Source organism: Alligator sinensis, unplaced genomic scaffold (assembly GCF_000455745.1).
Source record: "Alligator sinensis unplaced genomic scaffold, ASM45574v1 scaffold55_1, whole genome shotgun sequence".
Taxonomy (NCBI): Eukaryota; Metazoa; Chordata; order Crocodylia; family Alligatoridae; genus Alligator; species Alligator sinensis.
Genome location: NW_005842224.1, coordinates 368,157 through 369,380, shown reverse-complemented (window position 1 = coordinate 369,380; position 1,224 = coordinate 368,157).

Here is a 1,224-nt window from a genome sequence, read left to right as displayed (position 1 = left end):
TAAACAGCTTGGCGTTTTCCAGCAGCGCCGTATCTAAATCCGTCCACTGTCTGGCCGCCTCGCACAACCTCCCATAAAAACTGGATGGATCCTCCTCCGAACCCTGCTGCACTTCATACAATTTAGACAAATTTTTCTGCTTGGGGATAGCCTTCCGAAGAGCAGCCAGCACAAACTTCCGATACAGCGCTAACTCCTGCTAGCCCCCCCAGGTGTTGGGATCCCAGTATTGATTTTCCTTAGGGCAAAGTTCATCTACATCACCGGCTGGGTGACGCTGCTGTGCTATCGTGCGCGCCTTCTCTAAGACCAACCTCTTTTCTTTTGGAGTCAGAAAAGCAGCCAATAAGGCCTGAATATCTATCCAGTTTGGTTGGTGGGTGAGGAAAATGGTAGAAAACAACTGTGCCACTGCTTCCGGATTCTGGCGATATTGGCCCACGGACTGTTTCCAATTTATCAAGTCTGCCGTGCTGAATGGCACATGGACAAAAACTGGTCTACCCTCAGGACCCACCGCTTGTCGCAAAGGGGCCTAAACTACTGGTTGGGCCCCTGATCGTAAGCAACTTGCCACAGGGCTAAACGCCCCATCTCCTACAGTCCCTTCTACTGCCAGATTGCTATCACCTGCATCCGCCGGACCCGGGGACGGCACCCCAGGGCTGTCAGGGGAGGTGGGGGACGACGGACTGGACGAGCCAGCCGGGAGTCCCTGACGAGCCATTTCAGGTGCCGCAGAAGTCCCCTGTGGTGACGCAGGGCTCACAGGATAAGGCGGAGGAGCCGTGGGGGCAACTAGCAATTGCACGTCGTCCTCCTCCGGCTCCTCCGGACATGCTGCGGTAACCCCCTGTAAAGCCATTACCCCGCTTCCCCTAAATATCCCACACGACTTCTGCGTAGCCCCATCCCCGTACAAAGTCATATATGCCTCTACATAAAGCATCTCATCCCACTTCCCTTGGCGCCTACCAAATGATTGTAACTGCAAGATTGTGTTATAATCTAAAGACCCGTTCTCCGGCCGGGCTGCACCATCCGCGAGTTGGTACTGTGGCCAACATGTATTGCAATACTGAATCTTCTGGTTTTTCGTCATAGGGTTTCTTCCAAACTTTGGCCAGTTTTTCAAAATGCATCCTAAGGGGCAGCAGGGTGGAATCTTAGACTGGTCGCTTCCCATTGTCCAACTACCGGACGGCGACCCCCCCTCAGCCTCAG